The sequence below is a fragment of the Cryptomeria japonica genome, chromosome 5 (assembly GCF_030272615.1).
Source record: "Cryptomeria japonica chromosome 5, Sugi_1.0, whole genome shotgun sequence".
NCBI lineage: Eukaryota > Viridiplantae > Streptophyta > Pinopsida > Cupressales > Cupressaceae > Cryptomeria > Cryptomeria japonica.
This window is the reverse complement of record NC_081409.1, coordinates 807,376,720-807,382,719: the sequence shown is the minus strand read 5'-3', so window position 1 is coordinate 807,382,719 and position 6,000 is coordinate 807,376,720. Positions and strand designations below refer to the sequence as shown.

Sequence of the window (6,000 nt, the reverse complement as noted above, 5' to 3'; positions counted from 1 at the left end):
GATATTAATTATTTTTGAGATAACATCTATATGCATCTCACGATAAAAGTAACCCTTGTCAAAAAATAAGAATACAAATAAACAAATTTGTTTTACGGTAATGAAAATTGTGCATGAGAATTGCGATGGAACCAATGAGAAGGAAAAAACAAAGCAGGAGAATGAAAAATTCGTATACTGAAACTAGAATGAATATGCCAGCAGACTGATAATAAGATTTGTTATTGATGGTTACTCATTGCCTGAAATCAACATTCATGAAAGATTATTATTGGTGGTGGGGAGTTCATTGCGTGAAGCGTGCACAGTGTATATACGGGAATCTGTCTACCTGCGGCAGACCATGCCACTGCCACCTGGTTGACCAGCACAGTTGAGATCAAAGATGGAGAACTGGTGGTTTTTCTCTTCTTCTCCAGCTCCTCGGAGTCGAGCAACTTTGCAGTCAGTGGCGAAGAAATTGCTACTCAAATAGTTCGATCCACCTTCAATTACTGGCATTGTCAGGCCCAAATTGATGGGGCTTGTGTAGTCTGCTACTTATGTCTGTCCAAGAACTCCGCTCACATGGGGGCTAAGGGAATAGAACTTGAAGCTGAGCTCCAGATGCGCAAAGCAATCGTCAGAGATAATTCCGTAGTTGTGGATCCGAGATTCCTCTGGAGTGATGGGCACAACGCGTAATGTGATCTTAAACTTGTACTCCACTTCAACACTCACCTCATTGTTAGGGTGGAGGCGAGTGATATTCATTTTCAATGGAGAGACAGACAGAGAAGATCCTCCTCTTGGGGAAGCACTATAAATTTGCCATCTAGAGCTATAGCGAGATGGTCGCTGGAAACGTCCCATGTGGCGACCTTCTTCGCTCCGAGTAAGAGCTTCTGAGATCCATGGAAGATAAGTCCGATGGACTGCACCCACGTGAAGTCCCTTCCCATGCCCTCTCCTCTCTTTCCCATGAAGTGCGCATTGATGTGCAGGTCTGAGTCTGACACCAAACAAAAGTCCTGCTCTTTCTTACCGTGAAATTAGAACATGATGCCATCTCCTCCGATGAAGCGAGGATCCTGGCTTATCACAGCCTGCAACAACAACACCAATCACATTATTCACTTAATCCAACCCAAAAACATTAACTCATACTACTAATTCATTAATTCACGCTTACTGCACACGGCCTTGCAGGTTTCGCAGTCCATCTTACAGGTATCTGGCACTGTTGGGGACATTGTAGTCTCTGTCCATTACACCTGGCAAAGCTCGAACAAACGGCATCTCACCACCCTCCTTGAGTGCGATTGGTTTGCATTCAGCACCATCACTACAATGCAAACAACAGCAATTAAGGATTTTCCACCCATCGTTAGGATTCGTTACAGGCCCACAAGCTCCTTTGGTGTTTATTCTGTTTCAGGAGTCTTGCCTTTTATAGCTATGGCATTTCTGAGCACGAATTTCCCTTTCCTTCAGCAGCTGATACGTTATACATCGTGCGACATTGTGTAGCCTGCAATCCCGGGTGTCTTTGGTTATGTTTTCTACTCTACTTCCTCAAAAACTTGCAAAGTCGAAACAGAAAATGTAGTATCGTCCAGTACCTCCATCATCTACTTTCCTTTCTGTTTCATTTTAATTAAAAACGCCTCAGCCTTTCTTGGCTGTTCTTATCCACCATGCATCGTGCAATTTTATGGAAGCTGCACCTGTCTGTTATTCCTTTTGCACCCATCAATCCAGTTAGATTATCATTCTCTACTGCCTGAAAGGCCAATTTAGAGAAGTTAATTTAAAATGTAGTACCGACCACCCACCTGTTTTGAGTTGTGACCTATTTTAAAATAGAAAGAAAGACGGATATGGACGTTGACATAATTTTAGTATAAAAGAGGGGCATGTTTTTTATTTTATTTGTCCTATTGTTCAGATTTCAAACGTAACTAAAATGGTTTTAAGCTATTAAAATGCTTTATATCCATAGGATATTTTTAAGTCTATATAATGTAAAATTTCAAGGATGTTTTAAAAATCTATATAATCCTAAAATTTGTTTTTATATGTATTTCTATTTTTTTTTTCAAGAGTCACATTATGAGTGGCAATATGGGTGGAATATAATGATATGAATATGTTAACGAAAATTAAAACATTTCTGGTTTTGCCTTTTCCTGGTTTTACATCTGGAGTATCGCTGGCTGAATTACCTGAGAAACAAAATGGGTGGTGACAAGAATAGGCATGAACCCATGACTTATGATAAGTGGAAGAAGAATAAGGAGGTCTGCGACGAAATTTTTGATGGTGGGATGGTCCCCTATCTGGACCGACTTCATGGTAACTCTTCTGTAGTTACTAAAAGCTTTGTTAAAGGATGGAACAAGGGTGTGTTAGCTGCTTTTGGGGCAGAATTTCATGTTGACAAAACCTTGGTTGCCATTGTTACTGGTCTTGCTATGGAGGGAAACAAATTTTACAGAGAGAGGAAAATGGGGGAGGAGGCCATCGCTCGTTTATTTGACAAGGATAAGCAACGACAAAAGCTTTCTAAAATGGCGGACGGTGGCTACAATAGGAAAGAACTTAATTCCCTCTGGGCGAACATGGTGGAATTAATCATGAGGTACATCACTCTTGATGGTAGATATGCTAGCATTTTCTCCTATCATTTCACAATCTTAAACAATTTTAGGCATGGTAAAATTATTTCCATCCCGTTCTACTTGGTTTCATCCTTAGATAGCAGTTTAGCTAAACATGTTGAGAACTTGGATTATTTGGTCCTTCATGAGGGGCTTATTATGTTAATCATGGAGTATGCCCAAGCTCATGAAGTGAAACCCTCCCCCATTGATTAAACCCACATTTCTTCCTCTAACCCTAAGGTGTAGTTTATTTTTGACACGAAGATTGAAGAGGATGACAGTGGCACTTCCATGGATTGGCATGATATCAAGGATTTAGACGACCCTGAGTATAGACCGAAGAAAGAAGGGGAGACTTTGGTGACCCCTAGAACTAACAGTAGCAGAAAAACCAATCCTCCAAGGTCGGCGGCAAGCAAATTTAAATCAAGTAGCAAGAAAACAAAATTGACAAGTCAGGTGGGTCCAAAGACAGGGACCACAAGAATAGGTTAGATATCCCCATCAATGTGGATATTGAGAAACAGGGGACATTGAATAAGGAGAATGAAGGTGATAAAAAAGGGGAGAAGGTGTTGGAAGACCTAATTTTGGAGGTCACTAGGGGCTAGGAGAACTGCTCGAAGTGGGTGGATAAGGAAATTGGAACCTTGAAGGATGGGATTAAGGGAATTGTTGACACTTTCATAGAGTCCCCTGGGCCCAATAAAACTGAGAAGATCATGAGTATGATTCTGAAGATTTCTTAGGATGTTGAAACTATGAAGATCTTCCATGAGCGTAGAATTGAAAAGCTGGAAGAGTATGTGAATGACATCAAAGGCAGCTTGAATATTCTGGTGGAAATTAGGAGGGAGGCGATGAGTAATAATGTTGAAGGTTTGGACAAAATCAATGCCATGATGGCCGACTACAGAACCAGACCCATAGCCAACGATCCTCTTTTGGGGAAAAAGAATGCTTTGGAGGGTGGCCAGAGTGCTGCTGGAGGGAAGACAAGTTCGGGTCCCTGTACTAGGACTAGGAGCCAGAGCTAGGACCAAGGTACTTCCAGATTCATCATGGAGGCTCTAGAGAAAATCAACAAGAAGATTATTTAGAATAATACTGAATTGGTGCACTGTCTTAGTTGACTACCTTTTCCTATTTTTTTGGCAACTTTTCATTTGTTTTTTTGTTGTTGGATGTTTGTGGGGTTTCTCCCCATTTTGCTTATGGTTAATGTCTTTTTGATTGTTGGCCTTAGTCTGTAAAACTTTGGGTTTCAAGTCCCTGTAAAACCTGTTTATCTTTATCAAAAACGAAAATTAAAACATCATTTATATATATTTAGAAAAACTAAAATAATTTTTAAATAATTTTAAAAAATATATCCATTTTTAAAGTAAATAAAACTAGTTCTTTAAATAAAAATAAAGTAAACAATGCCTAGAATGCCATCAAGAGGGGTTATTGTCTTTCTAATGGGGATCCTTTTTGGGTTTTCAAGTCAAGTGATTAGACATCTTTTCAAACTAATTTATGTGATATTCATTCTCTAATTCGCTTTGAATTCCCTCTTCTCCAACTATTCAGTGTTTTATTTTTTGATGTTAAAAAATAATAGTTTTAAGGATTTTCATTTGGTGGGTGATTCTTGTACTTTTCAGTAGAAAGGCCTAAGTTGTTGGCCATTGGGGGAAAATCTAGAGTTTTGTTATACCCTTTGTGTTGATTATAGGAGGATTATGTCTTGGATTGGTTTATGGTCAAAATGGGTTCCATTTCAAGTGGATATAATTTACCACATAAGGAAAATAATGGTTTGGAGGATTTATGTCAGTAAAAAAAAATAGAAATAAATTTTCTTGACATAATTATATTTTCTCATTAGCTACTTTTAAAAAATAGATGTCTTACCTAGGACAATATCAAATAGAGGATCAAGTCGTCCCTTTTAAGTTTGATATCTATGGGTATGATAAGGAATGTGTATCCAATATTTTCTTTGAGTGCACCTTTCCTTATGCCTTTAAAAGTTGTGGTGGTTTAATTATAACTAATCCTTCATTTATGCTACTTCTCAATCTAATTTTCTAGATAATTTAGGGTGTCCTAAATTTGACTCCTACATATTGATTGGATAAGATATTCATTGCATCCAAGATCCTTTCACAATTTTTGGTGCAATAGAGTCACCTGATCTTTGACAAATATCAAAGTCTTATTGGGAATGCATGAAAGAAAAATTTAGAATTATTAATATAAAATTTCATAGTATTTAATCATTCAATAAATTTATTATATCTTGTGATATTTTTATTTTTCGAGAAGTTGTATTTGTGTCGTCTGGCTATATTAGTTCCAAGTTCAATTATGGAACCATCTTGTTGAAGGTACCTAAAACATTCTTAAATTTGATCTGCTTGGTATTGCAAGGATATAAACTCTTGGACTATAGAAACAAGTCCTTAACTACAATAATTTAGTACTATGCTACAAGATTACAACCTATTCCCATTGAATTTAAAATAATATTTACTAAATATAGTTTTTTGCTATATAAACATAAAAATGATATAGTAACATAGTCTACTAATATGTGAATAGAAAAAAACTTCTATTGTAGGGGTTTAAACATAGAGAACTTAATCACTAAATCCAATGTTCATACATAAAAAATAACCCACTTTTTAGAGCAACAAACTCATAAAATTGATTATTCATAGAATATACACTACTCAATAAAGAAGACTATTTAAGAAATATAATAATGTATCTCATTCAAACTAAAAATATAGTATTTTATAGTCGTATGTAAATGTATAACATTCTTACAAAACAATGGGACCCAACTAATGTTTCTCATTTTCCTCTTTGTTACTATTTTCTTGTTTTGTACTCATTTGTTCCTCTTCTCTTCTTCTTCCCTATTTTCTATATTATCTTCTCATTGAGCTTGTTTCTTACTGTCTACATATCTTTATCTATTTTTTACTAATGAAAAAAGCCATTAAATTTTTTAAAATCACAAAAAAAAGCCATACCTAAACTATTGTAGCATTAAAAAAAACCATAATAAATCTTTCTAGTTTAAGTTATTGATCAAAATTGATCTATAATTAAGACTTACAAATTAAATTTACACCTATTTCAAATTATAGATTTATCTTGATCACAAATAGAATTGTGTGGTTATATTTTTAACCATTTAAATATAAATTGAGTCAACTTAATCCTTTGCACAACTTAATAATGTTAAATAATAACTTAAATAAGAAATTCAAAATGAAATGAATAAAAGAGAATTAGAAGATAGAAGTGAGATCACGAGCATGATAACGGAGTTCACTCACTATGAGCTATGTCTCTGGACCTG

General features: G+C 36.0%; 1 pseudogene; it reads right to left on the bottom strand.

Annotated features, from left to right (window-relative positions):
* Positions 1 to 540: 540 nt before the first annotated feature.
* On the bottom strand, positions 541 to 1,202 carry LOC131042768 (uncharacterized; annotated as a pseudogene).
* Between the last annotated feature and the right edge of the window lie 4,798 nt (positions 1,203 to 6,000).